General features: G+C 43.3%; 1 protein-coding gene across 3 annotated transcripts in view; it reads right to left on the reverse strand.

Moving 5' to 3' along the window:
- Positions 1-14,562, reverse strand: part of CNOT6 (CCR4-NOT transcription complex subunit 6) — a 70,619-nt gene that overhangs the window by 17,964 nt on the left and 38,093 nt on the right. The gene's annotated exons all lie outside the window — the stretch shown is intronic.

The raw sequence follows: 14,562 nt of genomic DNA on the forward strand, positions 1-14,562 counted from the left end.
GAAGAGACAAAGATCTCCCATCTGCTGGCTTACTCCACAAATAGCTAAGCTGATCCAGAGACAGGAGCCAAAAGCTTCCTTTGGGTCTCCCATGAAAGTGTGGGGCCCTTTGGGACCCTGCACCCATGTGGGAGACCCGGAAGAAGTTCCTGGGTCCTGGCTTTGGACCAGCATAGCATCGGCCATTGCGCTCACTTGGGGAGTAAATCATCGGACGGAAGATCTTCCTCTCTGTCTCTCCTCCTCTCTGTATATCTAACTTTCCAATAAATAAATCAATCTTAAAAAAAAAAAAAGAAAGAAAGAAAGTGCAGGGGCCCAAGCATTCATCCCCTAATGCTTTTCGAGGTCATAAGCAGGAAGCCGATCAGAAGTAGAGCAGCTGAGACACAAACTGGTGTCCATATGGCATGCTAACACTGCAGCTGGAGGATTAACTTGCTACACCACCGCACTGGCCTCAATGACAACCAATTTAATAGACATTATATTAATATATAGGATCTAAGACATTTATATAAAAATACTCAGTAATACTAAAATGAACACCCTTTTCCGGCAGCTAAGAAACACCAGGGCCGATCACATCCTGGACCACATAAAAGAAATGAAATCCTACAGAGTAATATACTTTCTGGCCACACTAGAATCACTTTAAGAAATTCTACCCCACTTGTAGTCAAAGTCCTCAGATGTGTTGTACCTAGGCAAGTGCTACAGTGCTGCAAGAAAAGCAACAAATAGCTGGTGGGCATCTTGGGTCTGGTTAATGCCAAGTTTGTGTATACGCCATTGTGACAGCTAGTCACCTATTCTATTTTTTTTTTTAATATGTGCAGGGAAGACAGCTGCATGTCAACAGTCTGGGGACCAATGTACTTGTATGCATGGGCCCTGGGTAGGCGGGCAGGGTCCAAGAAAGCCTGGAACGCCATTGTAAGACCAGGCTTGGGGGCTCTGAATTGCTCAGGGAAGCGGGTCTGAAGATGTGTGGGAGGAAAGACTATTGAGGGAGAAGGTGACAGGTGAGGAGTGACTTCTGGGGAATCTCGACCAACTAGACTACTGCACTTGCAGGTAAACAAGGGGACTGCGTGGTTTAGAGGAGAGAAACCAGAGGACCCTTTTAGAGCCAAACCAATACATGTGCCCACATGGGAGACACGACTTGGGATTATTGATATCAACCACCACCTGCCAGCACACACAAAAGCCATGACTAGAGGAGCCTGCCTGGCTGGGCTCGACCACAGTACATGCCAGTGAGTGTTGTTGCAGGAGTTGGAACATGTTAGGCTGGGCTGTGACACTAACCACCTTATGAGAGAACTGGGTCTGGGAGCAGATTCTGTGGGGGATTGTGTGCTCACCCCTGTAAGTGCATGGTTGATTGAGCTTTGCTGCTGCATTGGCTCCCAAGTCCTGTCAGAACAAACTGTATAATCACCAGGAAAGTACAATAACCAAGGCTGGGAGAAGGTTCAGGAGGGTAATGTGGGTACCTCTCTGATGGGCTCAGCTCTCACTTGTGAGAAGAAAACCAGGGTTGAAGGCAGGAATGGCCAGATAGGTTGTGGCACTTACCAGCATGAGTGTGGGCTGGATAGTGGGGTTGTTGCGTTGAGCTAGGCTCCAACACCCACTGTTATATGTGAGAACCAAATGGGATGCAGGACAGAGTGGACCAGTCTGCTATAGGCACTGGGACTGGGTGTAGGATCTGGTGAGGGTTAATGGGGGGGATTCCGACTAGGCTACAGTTCCCACTGGCATACTGAGTATGTGGTGGGCAAGGTTGCATTGGGCTGCAGCATCCACTCCTTTATGAGATAGGGTTGGTGACAGAACTGACCAGGCGATTCTAACCACCAGTGTATGTATAAGTTGACATGAGTGACAGACTGTGCTAGACCCCACCATGGTTGGCACACACAGGAGTCAGGTTGGGGTCACCTTGGAGATGTTTCTTGAGGGGCTCTCCATGTGGATCACTGGATTCAGAACTCCAACCACAATGAAAATCACAAGATCTGTGGTCTGACTGTGGAGTGCATGTGTCAGAACTGGGTCTCCAAGGTTGTTGAAGCCTGTATAGCACACAGCATGTCCAGATGCACATGGGACATGACAACCAGTTCATTGAGGCCTGCAGAGGACATCTAGTTCCACAGAGGGCAAAAAAATTGGACAGCAACTCTCCCAGCCAAGCTTTCACAGCAAGTATCTGGGCAAGTAGAGACTCTAAAGTGGACTATATGAGCAAATGGACCTTGAAGCAACGAACCCAACAGCATCTCAGAACAATCAAAAACACTTAAGCAGTATCCTTGAAACATGGCTCCACACTGGAGGACCCTGGGATGATACTGGGTGGCCTTCCCCCATTCCTGGGTACTGATATGGTTAGGCTGCTAGAAGTAGCTTTCTCCTTCTGTCTCTACTTTCCCCAGATACCAGAAGAAACAAAGAGACTGAAAGCAGTTGTCTCATCTACTTTCTCCTATTCCTCAACCCTCCACACACTAACTGATGGTCCACATGGCATGTATCCCTCTCAACTATGTAGCCATCATCAAAAATAAAATGAATTTTTCAAATAAAATAAAATGTGCAATAAAAACAACAACAAAGAAATTCTGAAGTATGAGTCAAAAGGGAAATAAAATTAAAAATGCAATGAGCTAATTAAAGTGAAAATATAGCATCAAAATTTTTGGCTTGATGCAGAGGTAGTGAGAATAAAATAAAACTTAATAAGCGTCTACATTAGGAAAACAGCCTCAATTTGATAACAATAATCTACAGGGTTGGCATTTAGCCACATACCCAGCTCCAGCTTCCTGCCAATACAGACACTGAGAAACATCAGCAGATGGTTCAAGTGTTTGGATTTCCGCCACTCATGTGGGAGATTCTGGATTGAGTTCCTGGCTCATGGGCTTGCCCTGGTCCAGTCCAGGATACCAAGGAATGAATTAAAAGATAAGAGCTGTCTTTGTGTATCTCTCTCCTATTCAAATTTTAAAAAACAATCTAGAGAAAAAGACCAAAACAAATTCAAAGCAAAAAACAAATAGTAAAAAGCCAAAATAAATCCCCAAACAGAAAAATAACAAGAGAGATGTTTAAAAAAAGTTTCTTTAAGCTGGAGACCAAACTGACCCAGCAACCACCATCACTAGTGTGCATGTAAGCTGACTGGGGCAACAGACTGTGCCCATCACTGAATTGGCAAGCAGACACAAGAATCAGGCTTGGACTGCCTCAGATAAGGTTTCTTTGGAGATCCCCCAACTGAACCAGTGGACTCAGAACTTCAACCATGGAGAAAATTGCAGGGTCCATGGTCTGACTGTGTAATGTTTGTGTCAGAGCTGGGCCTCTCCAGTGGCTTAGATGAAACAGTGGACAGCCCAGCCAATTGCACATGGAGGATACCATGGTACATTAGAACCTTGGAGGACTCTGGTACCAGAACAGAGGACAGAGGACAGAACAAATCTGTCAACTACCCCAGCTAAGGGTTGGCAGTGAAAATCTATGCAAATGGAGTTTCTAAGATGGACTACGTCAGCCAGTGGATTCTGGAGAGATTTCATCATGCCTGGAGTGGCGAGATCGGCAGTAATTCAGAACTGTTGAATTATAAAACACTTGAGCAGAGCACTCAGAGCAGGCCCTACGTCAGGGACCCTGGGATGTTTGGGAGGCCGGATGTGGCTTTTTCCCTTATTTCTCCCCTTCCTTCAGATACAAGAAGGAAAAAAAGAGAATGTGATAAAAATGGTCTTACTCACCTTCCTCTAGCCCTTGACCCTTTGTGCCCTAATCAACTATGTAAACATTATCAACAAAATAAAAACAGAGAAAAAAATAAATTCTGCAAAATTGATGAGACTTTAGTAAGACCAAAGAAAAAAGGGGACAAAAACTAACAACATCTTGCTTGAAACAAGGCATCACTATTACTCTCAAGAGACACTGAAAGGAAAAAGGAATACTATGAAAAACTTTATGAACATACACTTTCATACAGGTATTTACTTAAAATTTTTAAAACTGTACTTGAAAGGCACAAAGAAAGGAGAAAAGATCTCTGTCTACCGATTCACATCCAAAATAGTCAGGGATGGGCCAGGCTGAAACAAAACGCAGAAGTTTATTTCAATCTAGTACCTGGGTTACAAGGACCCAGATATCTGATCTTCCACCTTCTGCCTCCAATTGGAAACAGACAACCTAAGTAGTATGCACCCTTCCCAAAGTACAGCATCTTAACTGCTACACTAAATGTTCACTACTATTTTTGTTTGTTTGTTTTAATTTGAGAAGTAGATTGGTTCACTCCCCAAATAGCTACACCATGGCTGGGGCTGAGCAGGCGTTAAGAGCCAGGAGCCAAAAAACTATACAGGTCTCCCATTGGGGTAGCAGGAATCCACTAATTTGAGCCATCACTGCTGCCTGCCAGACAGAATCTGTATTGGCAGAGAGTCAGCAGCCAGAGTCAGAAACTAAACCAAGACTCTCTGAAATGGGATATGGGCGACTTAAGTACTGGGCTAAATGCCAGCTCCCTCTACATATATAAATATAGTAATGCAGATGAAAGGCAACACTTCCTTAAAAAGCAGTAACTGTCACAACTCACCCAATAGGAAATAAATGATTTAAACAGCTTTATATCTTTCAAGAAAATGAATGTGTAATTTTAAAACAATGAAAAGAGAAATTTCCAGGACTAGTTATCTTCACTGGAAAACTATCAAACACTTAAAGAAGTAGCATCAACACTACAGAATCTTTAGCAGAAATATAAGCTAAGGAGAACAAAGCTAATACTAACTTGATATCAGAGACAGTATGAACAGAAACAACCATCCAAACCAAACCAAAATCACAAATACTCAAAATTAATATCCATTGTGAATACAGAAGCAAAAGTCCCTACAGAAAATTCTAATAAACAGAATGAACAAGCAAGTAGTATTTGTTCTAGGATGCAAGGCTGGTTCAATAATCAAGTGACCAATGTAAACCACTATGTTATTCTATGCAAAAAGTACATGATCATATCAACAGAAACAAAGCAAGCATCTGACAAATTTTAAAAGCACTCATTAGTTAAAAAAAAAAGTCCTTAAAAAATAAAAAATAGGAATAGTGGCAAACTTCCTCAGTCACAGCATTTACAAATTATCTTCTACTAGCATTATACTTATTTATGAAATATGGAATACTTTTTAAAGATTTATTTATTTACTTGAAAGGTAAAGACTGAGACACATTAGGTGGTTGAATTCCCAGATGGCTATAATGGCTGAAGCTTGGCCAGTCCAAAAGCACAAGTCAAGAGCTTGTCTGAGGTCTCCTACGTGAATGTAATGGTCCCGAGAACTTAGGTCATCTTCTACTGCTTTCCCAGGTGCATTAGCAAGAAAACAGATTGGAAGAGGAGCAGGTGGGACTCAAACCAGGCCCACATGGAATGCCTGCACCGCTTACCTGCTACATCACAGCGCTGGCCCTAGGAATGCTTTCTAAGTAGGAATTACTTTCACAACTCTTCACCATGGTGCTAAAAGTCTATTCAGTGCAATAAGGCAAAAGAAAATCTATTTCTACTGAAAATGACATGATTTTCTGCAAAGAAAATTCTGAGCTATCTATTTTAACAAACTAAAACCAGTCTCCTAGTATTCATACAAGCTGAGTTCAAAAGAAGGCAAGATACAAAATAAACATACAAGAAACTATTATAGTTCAATATTCTTGGAATGACTGCAATGAAAACAAAACTAAAAACACAATATTATTTTACAATCACTCAAAACAAAAAAAGATTTAACTGAATTCCTACCAGCCACAGGAGAGATCTGGACTGAGTTTGTGGCTTTCAGTTCTGACCTAGTTCAGCCTCAACTGTTGCAGGCATTTGTGTGGTATACCAGTGGATGGGAGATTTGTCTCTCTTTCACCCTGCCTTTCCAAAGAAATACAAAACACCACCCAATAAGTTTTAGGTGTAAGTCTAACAAAACACGTGCAGTATTTGTACATCTCAAACTACACAGTACAGGCAGGAAAAGTCAAAGGTGATCTAACAGAGAAATATAGCATATTCATTGACTAGATGTCCCAATGTAAGAAAGATAATCATTTCCTCCATTTGCTATATACAAACTAACACAATTTCAATGAAAAATCTCAGCTACCAACAATGTTATTCTAAAACTTATATGGAAAAGCAAGGAAACTAGGCTAGTTAAATAATTACAAAAAGGAAGATAAGTAAAAGGATCAATTTGTGTTTTACTAGAAGAATAAAGACATATAGGCCAGTGTAACAGAACAGAAAATCCAGAAATAAAACCAAAAAATGTTCAACTCATCTTTGACAAAGGTACCAAGGCATTCAATACAGGGAAGACAGACTATTTCAACTATTTGTGCTGAAGCAACTGAACATTCACAGGCAAAAGCACAAAACAAATCCTAAATTAATAGTCACATCTTTTAACTCAATTTTAAGTCAAAATGAATCATAAACTTAAATGTATAGGGCCAGTGATGCCAGCGTCCTATGAGTGCAGGTTTGTATCCCAGCTGCTCCACTTCTCACCCAGTTCCATTCTGATGGCTTGGGAAGGCAGCAGGAGATGGCCTCCATGCTTGAGATTCCTCTCTCTCTTTCTGTAATTCAGTTTGTCAAACAAAATAAATCTTAATAAACAAACAAACAAACAAACATGGGACTGCTGTGTGGCTAATGGTGCCACCATCCCTAAGTGCTGGTTCAAGTCATGGCTGCTCCACCTCCAATCTAGCTCCTTGCTAACGGCCTAGGAAAGCAGCAGAGCATGGCCCAAGCGCATGGGACCCTGTACCCAATCAGGACACTTGTGTCAGAGCAACCCAGCTCTGGCTGTTGCAGCCAACTGGAAAGTGTGCCTGTGGATGAAGATCTCACTGCCTTGCAAATGAAAAACTAAACTTACAACATTAAAATCTTTGAGATCTAGAGTTATTCACAAAGTTTATAGACTTGACATCAAAAGCAGGATCTGTAAAATGGAAGAACTTGATATTACACTTCATTAACATTAAAAATTTTTTAGATCTTAAGGTTCACAGGTTGAAAAAACAAATTACTTGCCAGGAAAAAATACATGCAAGCCACATATACGACAAAGAACTGGTGTCCAGAGTATAAAAAATTCCCAAACTTAACAGTACAAAAAGTACTCAATCCAATCAGAGCATAGGTAAAGATACCAGGAGACATTTCAGGGAAGAAATATAAGACAAATAAGCACATGCACAGATGTTTATTATCTTGCAGTAAAAACATACACACACACATTGGTATCAATGATTGAAATAAGAATGGCTACAACACCAAATGACAGTAAGAAAGCACAAAAACTGCTTCACCTGGGCACTGTTTGTGGGACTATAAAATATTGCTGCCACTCTAGAAAGTAGTTTGGTAGTTTTTTGAAAAATTAAACAGGGCCAAGCGCAGCAGATTAGTGGCTAAAGTCCTTGCCTGGCACACAGCAGAATACCATATGGGCACCAGTAGGTATCCCAGCGACCCTGCTTTCCATCCAGCTCCCTACTTGTGGCCTGGGAAAATAGTTGAGCACAGTCCAAAGTCTCGGACGCTGTCTGTACCCATGTGGGAGATCCACAAGAGGCTCCAGGCTCCTGGCTTTGGATCGTTGTGACTGCAGCTGCTGCGGCTGCTTGGGGAGTGAATCAGTGGACGGAAGATCTTCCTCTCTGTCTTTCCTCTTCTCTGTATATCCAACTTTCCAAAAAATAAAAATAAATCTTTAATAAAAATTAAACACACAACTCCCAAATGACCCAGCAGTTGTATTCCTGGGCATCTGTCCTAGAGAAATGAAGATGTTCACACAATAATCTGTACATACACTGTTCACTGCCGATTTACTAATAAACATCCAACAGCAGTAGCAACTCAGATGTCCTTCAACAAGCAAGAGGTTAAAGAATCCTTGAGCCATGCATGCTATGAAATACTACTCATCTGTAAACTACAAACAATAACTTAGATGGATATTCAGAAAACTAACCTGAGAGAAGAGAAAACCAATTTCAAAATTTTACATAAATGATTCCATTCATGTAACACTTTGCAAATAGAAAGTTATGCAAGTAGAGAACAAATTAGAGGTTGTTAGAAGTCAAGGAATTGGGTCCGGCGCGGTGGCACAGTGGTTAAGGTCCTCGCCTTGCACGCCCCAAGATCCCATATGGGTGCCGGTTCTATCCCTGCAGCCCCGCTTCCCTTCCAGCTCCCTGCCTGTGGCCCGGGAAAGCAGTTGAGGACGGCCCAAAGCTTTGGGACTCTGCACCCGCATGGGAGACCTGGAAGAGGCTCCTGGCTCCGGATCGGCATAGCACTGGCCGTTGTGCTCACTTGGGGAGTGAATCATCAGACGGAAGATCTTCCTCTCTGTCTCTCCTCTCTGTATATCCACCTTTCCAATAAAAAAATAATAAAAATAAATCTTTAAAAAAAAAAGTCAAGGAATCAAGACGGAGCAGGAAGAACGTGAGCTATAAAAGGGTGACACGAGAGGTCCTTCGTGAACTGGAATATTCTGTTATCTTCTCTGGAACTAACAACGATCGTGTGCATTAATGGGGTAGGAGTTGATGTTTTGATAATTAACATATCTGTCACCTCACAAAACCCATTCTTTCTTTGTGGTAAGAACTTAACATCTTCTCTTTTAGGTATTTTGAAACAAATAATATATTAGTGACCAGTGTCTTAACTGAAATTTGCAACCTTTGATCAACATCTCCCCTTTTTGCCTTTCATCACCCCCACTTCTAGCTTCTGCTAACCATCATTCTACTCTATACTTGAGTTTGACTTTTAGATTCCACATATAAGGTGGATCACGCAGTGTCTGTGTCTACACCCAGTTTACTTCATGAAATGTCCTATATCTAGACTGCCTGCATTCTAACACTGCATTGTAGTTTTGAAAGATGCTACCACTGGGGGAAACTGGGTAACGTGCATAAGGACTATTTTGCATTATTTGTTACAACTGCATGTCAATCAACAAATATTTCAAAATGCAAAGTTCAGGAGCAGGCCTGGTACAAACCTCTGCATCCAGCATCAGCATATCACACAGGTGCCAGTTCTAGTGCTGGCTGCTCCACTTTTAATCAAGCTCCTGGTCACAGCCTGGATAAGCAGTTGGAGGCTGGCCCAAGCCTTTGGGCCCCTGTACACATGTGGGGGATGCAGAAGCTCCTGACCTTCAGCGTCAGACCAGCCCAACACTGGTCATTGCGGCTATATTTGGAGTGATCTAGCAGATGGATGACCTCTCTGTGTGTCTCTCCTCTCTCTTTGTAACTCTTTCAAATAAAATAAATGAATCTTAAAAAAAAAAATACAATGTTTGGGCAGGCATTGTGGCATAGCAGGGTAACTGCTGCTTGAGAACCACACTGGAATACTTTCCTAAGCCCCAACATCTCTGCTTTAGCTCTCAGCCACAGAACTGGGAAGCTAAGGAGAGTGTCTTAAATACTTCGTCCCTGCCATCCACCTGGAAGATCTGGATGTAGTTCCTGGCTCCTAACTTTGGTCTGGCCCAGCCTTTACTGCTTATATAGCCATTTGGGGAGGAATCAGGTGATGAAATCTCTCTCTCTGCCTTTCAAATGAATCTATTATTGTTATTACTATTGTTATTATTATTATTATTGGAAAAAAAGATCTTCCATCTGCTGGTTCACTTCCCAAGCAACCGCAACTGAGCCGATCCGAAGCCAGGAACCAGGAAATTATTATTATTATTATTATTATCATTATTATTATTGGAAAGAAAGATCTTCCATCTGCTGGTTCATTTCCCAAGCAACCACAACTGAGCCAATCCCAAGCCAGGAACCAGCAGCCTCTTCCAGGTCTCCCATGCAGGTGTAGGCTTCCAAGGCTTTGGCCCGTCCTTGACTGTTTTCCCAGGTCACAAGCAGGAAGCTGGATGAGAAGTGGAGCAGCCAGGATAAAAACTGAATCCCATATAGGAGTCCAGCTGTTGCAAGACAAGGAAAGATTCTGCTACTAGGTTACAGTACCAGGCCCCAAATGAATAAATCTTTAAAAAATAAATAAGTGATTTAAGCTAAAAAAAAAAAGTGGGGGTGGGAGCTGTGGTACATCAAGTTATAGTGTTGTGTGGAATGCCTAGATCCTATATCAGAGTGTCAGGTGAGGTCCCAGCTGCTGTCTCGGGTCGTTTCTTGCTCCGCACAGTCTGGATAGGCAGGAGATGATGTCCCACGTGCTTGGGATCCTACCATCCAAATGGGAGACCAAAATGGAGTTCCTGGCCCAATCCTGGACGTTAAAGCCCTTTGGGAAGGGAATTAGCAAACTGACATTTGTCTATGTGTCCTTCTCTGTGCCTCTCACTATTTTGAATAAATGAATAAGTAAAAAAAAAAAAAAAAAAGAGCAACTACATGGTCTTTCCTTTAACCGTAACACTGTTCTGAAAAACACTGGACAAAGTTAAAAAAAAAATCTGGGCCATTGCAGTTAGCTAATCTACTGTCTGTGGCAGCAGGTCTAGACCCAGCTGCTCCGATTCTCTCATCTAGCTCCCTGCTTAAGACCAGGAAAGGCAGCAGACGATGGCCCAAGTCCTTGGGTCCCTGTACTGATGAGGGAGACCCACAAGAAGCGCCTAGATTCCTGCTCCAGATGGGCTCAACGCCGACCACTGTGGCTATTCAGGGAGTAAAGTAGCAAAGTATGGAAGATCCCTCTCTTTCCTGTTCTCTGTAACTCTACCCTTCCAAAAACCAAAAACTAAATAGCAGTCCTAGGTATGAATGCATGATGTGTACACAATGATGAATCAGTTGATGCATTTTCTCTCTTCCTGACAACAGATGCCACAAAAGGCACAGAAGGAAAAACAAAAATGATCCCAAGGATTCTGTAATATTCTATTTCATTTCTTTTGCATCAAAAAATTGACACAAGAAGGCAAAATATTATGTTTTGCTACATTAAGCACTTGTCTGTTCTTCAAATTTACGGACAGAATAGGAATGACGAAAGCTAGGCTGGGACACACTGCAGAAAAAAGACAACGCCTGCCCGCATGTCACTGTCTCATTCTAAGAAACCTCAGGTAAAAAACACATGTGTCCTGGAAGTTAAACAGTTACTAAGAACATCAGGGTCTGACCCTTGCCCTGCATCCTCACTCTGGCTGCTGGTGCAGGCTTGGAGGCAGCAGCGAACCATGTAGGCCACATGGCAGACCTAGCCCGAGGACTTCAATCCCAGCTTTGGCTTAGGCCAGGAGCATCCTCCTGGCATTTGGGGAATGAAAACGCAGATGGGAGATTCTCTCTGTGTCTCTCAGAAAATTTTATACAGGAAGGATAAAAAGTGAGGGAGGAAATGGAAAGAAAACAAAGGAAGCCAGAAAGGAACAAACAAGGCCGAGACAGTCTGGCTCTCAAGAGGAAAAAGCAAACAAACAAATGAAGCACCTTTACAAAAAAAAAAAAAAAAAAAAAACCCTTATACAAAGTTGATGTTTGAGGCCAGCATTTGGGGGCAATAGGTAAAGCCCACTGCCTACAACAACAGAATACCATATGGGCACAGAGATGTGTCCTAGCTGCTCCACTTCCAATTCAGTTCCCTGAAAACTCACCTAAGACAGCCCAAGTCCTTAGGTCCTAATACCCACATGGGTGATCCAAATACAGGATTTTTTGCTTGTTTTTCAAAGATTTACTTAAAAAAAAAAAGAAAAGATTTATCTGTTTTCATTGCAAAGTCAGATATATAGAGCAGAGCAGAGACAGAGAAGAAGATCTTCTATCTGATGATTCACTCCCCAAGTGGTCACAATGACTGGAGCTGAGCCGATCTGAAGCCAGGAGCTTCTTCCGGGTCTCTCACACAAGTGCAGGGTCCCAAGGCTTTGGGCTGTCCTCGAATGCTTTCCCAGGCCACAAGCAGGGAGCTGGATGAGAAGCAGGGCTGCTGGGATTAGAATCGGCACCCATATGGGATCCTGGCACATTCAAGGTGAGAATTCTAGGTGGTACAACATTGGGCCCAAGATTTTTTTTAATTTTATCTTATTATTTTCTTTTAATTTTTTCTTTTATTTTGGTAATCTTTATATAGTTGATTAGGGCACAAAGGGTCAAGGGCTACAGGAAAGTGGGTAAGACCATTGTTTCAACATAAACACTATTTTTTTCTGTATCAGGGTAAAGGAAGAGATAAAGGAAAAAACTCCACCCAGCCTCCCACCCATCCCAGGTCCAAGATGTGGGGCATGCCCTGAGAGTCCTGCTCAAGCAGTTTTGATAGTTCAACAGTTCTAAATTGCTGCCAGTCTCACCATTCCAAGCACAATGAAATCTATTCAGAATCCACTGGCTGACATAGTCTCTTCATGGTTGGGGTTCTGAGATCAGCAGTTCAGTTGGAGGGATCCCCAGAGAAACCTCATCTGAGGTGATCCCAAACCTGATTCTTCTGTGTGCTTGCCAGCACCAGGTCTGGCACAGTCTGTCACCCCAATCAGCTTATGCACATGCTGGTGGTTGCAACTGCTGGGTAGGTTCTGTCTCCAGCCTCGTGTTTTACAAAACCCAATGGGTGTTTCAGTCCAGCCCTTTTCTGCCCACTTCATACTCGGCCCTCACACAAACCAGTGGGAGCTGCAGCCCAGCTGGGGCGACTCTCCATAACTCCCACCAGGCCTGCTCCCTACCCTGATTCCCGTACTTGTTAGTCTGTCCCACAACCCATTTAGCTCTCGTACGTGTCAATGGGCATTAAAGCTAAGTTCAACCCAACTTGCCCTATTATCCAGTCCACACACATACTGGCGGTGCTGTTCTGTCCAGCACCAATCCTGGTTTTCATATTCTCCATTGGGAGTAGTAATCCAAGAGGGAGGTGCCCTACTAGACCATTCCCAGTCCCGGATTATGCATTTTCCAGGTGTTCTGTGGTTTAACTTAACAGAATTAGCCTCCAGTGCCAGCCTCTGCCAGCTGATGCTGCAACAAAGCCCAACCAACCCTCACCCACACTAATTTATGCTTACACCAGTAGGAACAATCAGCCCACCCTGGCTTTTCCCTGATCTAGCTCACATGAAACCCAGGTGTTGTAGCCAGGTGGAGAGCAGGCAGAACCTCATGCCCAACAGGCACACTGGCCATCCAAATCCTAGGATTCGCTCACAGTGTGGCAACGGTGTAGCAACGGTGCCCATGGGCTGAGTCTCGGGCATCGGGTCCAACCTGGCCCAGGTATTTTCCACAAGTTGATCGCCACCACTGAGGAGGGCTGCTGTCACCTCAGCCGCCAAGGTCAAACTCCTACTTTGTAGTTTCCTGCTGCCAGAGATGGTGGTTGCAGTGTGGGGCTAGAGACCTTAATACCGTCCCAGGATTTCCTCATGGTATACTCACCATTGGAGGAGAATCTCTCTCCGGCCTCCTGGAGCTGGGACTCTCTCACCATGTGGCGACAGTGCCCATGGGTTGAGTTCTGGGCATTGGGTCCCACCTGGCCCGGGTACTCTCTGCAAGCAGGTTGCCACCACTACAGAGGGTTTCAGTCTACTGAGCTGCCAAGGTCAAACTGATTTACTTATTTTTATTAGAAGAGGACAGAGAAGGACAGAAAGATCTTCTGTTCACTGATTCACTCTCCCATGTGGACACGACAGCTCTGAGCCGATTAGAAGCCAGGATCCAGGAGCTTCCTCTGGGTCCCAAGGCTTTGGGACATCCTTGACTGCTTTCCCACACCACAGGCAGGGAACTGGATGAGAAGTGGGACTGCCGGGACAAGAATCAGCACCCATATGGGATCCTGGCACATACAAGGCAAGGATTTAGCCACTGAACCATCAAGCCAGGCCCTAGTTTTAAGCTGTAGCTTTGGCATGGCCCAGCCCTGGCCATTGTAGCAATCTGGGAGTACATCAGTACAGGAAAGACATTCTCTCTGTAACACTTCAAATAAATAAATCTTTAAAAAGAAACATCTGATACTTGTTAAATACGATTTTACGTTTATATTTTTAAATTTTGTTTTATTCTTGATATAAGGTATTAAACCCTAAGACTAAAGCTTTATTTTGTTTTTAAAAGTTTATTTATCTGAAGGCAGAGTTACAGGGTGAGAAGGAGAGACAGAAGTGGAGGAGAGGGATGTAAGTGGGCTCATACAAAAAGGCTTCAGTCCTGGCGATTCCATTTTTCACCCTGTTTCCTGCTAATAATCCATCTGGGAAAAACAGAAGCTGGTCCACGTGCATGGGTGCCTACCACTCATGTACAAGATCTAGACCTTGGTCTGTCCAAAGCCCAGCCATTAGTCATCTGGGGAAGGAACTAGCAGATGGAAGGTATCTCTTCTGCCTCTCAGACTCCCACACTATCACTCCCTCGCTCCCCTCCTTACTTCTTCCCTCTCCTGTAACTCTTTCAAATTAATTAATTAAA

Source organism: Ochotona curzoniae, unplaced genomic scaffold (genome assembly GCF_017591425.1).
Source record: "Ochotona curzoniae isolate NIBS_2020 unplaced genomic scaffold, NIBS_Ocur_1.0 scaffold_3554, whole genome shotgun sequence".
NCBI classification, from domain to species: domain Eukaryota; kingdom Metazoa; phylum Chordata; class Mammalia; order Lagomorpha; family Ochotonidae; genus Ochotona; species Ochotona curzoniae.